Source organism: Pyxicephalus adspersus, chromosome 3, assembly GCF_032062135.1.
Source record: "Pyxicephalus adspersus chromosome 3, UCB_Pads_2.0, whole genome shotgun sequence".
Lineage (NCBI taxonomy): Eukaryota > Metazoa > Chordata > Amphibia > Anura > Pyxicephalidae > Pyxicephalus > Pyxicephalus adspersus.
Window position 1 is genome coordinate 10721837 of NC_092860.1, and position 524 is coordinate 10722360.

General features: G+C 42.4%; 1 protein-coding gene across 6 annotated transcripts in view; it reads right to left on the reverse strand.

The window, feature by feature from the left end:
• Positions 1-524, reverse strand: part of ARHGAP44 (Rho GTPase activating protein 44) — a 53064-nt gene that overhangs the window by 27333 nt on the left and 25207 nt on the right. The gene's annotated exons all lie outside the window — the stretch shown is intronic.

Consider the following 524-nt stretch of genomic DNA (forward strand, 5'->3'; position numbering starts at 1 on the left):
CATACCCTGGGAATAAATTGAGGAAGTCCCCTGTTCTTCTATAATCAGAAGCAACAATAATTTTTGATGGCTCACATGGGGAGTGTATTGGTGCTTGTGGGTGTGTGAACTTTCTAAAGAACCTTTTTACTTTGCCCTAGGTGACAGGTTCTCCTAAAAGTCCACCTAATTGGCAGGCGCGCCCTAAAATACAATTTCAGGTGACAAATAAATCCAATAAATCAATCTCACTGCCCTCCAGACAACACCACGCCTGAGTCTGGTCAATTTTTTGGAGCTTTATATAATATTACACAACAGACAGAATCAGCTTCTTTGAATACTCAGCACCTTTAAAGGCTCGGGAGATGGTGTTCCCAAAATCTCAGGATAAGACGATTTCAGCTCTGGGTTGGTCTGGTATATTGCACCCATGGCTGCATAAAAAAATGGAATTCTTGGCCAGGCAGCTAGAATTTCCAACAATGGGGTTAGCAATGGAAACCTTTCTGGGTATACTCATCAATGTCATAGGTGTGCCTAGG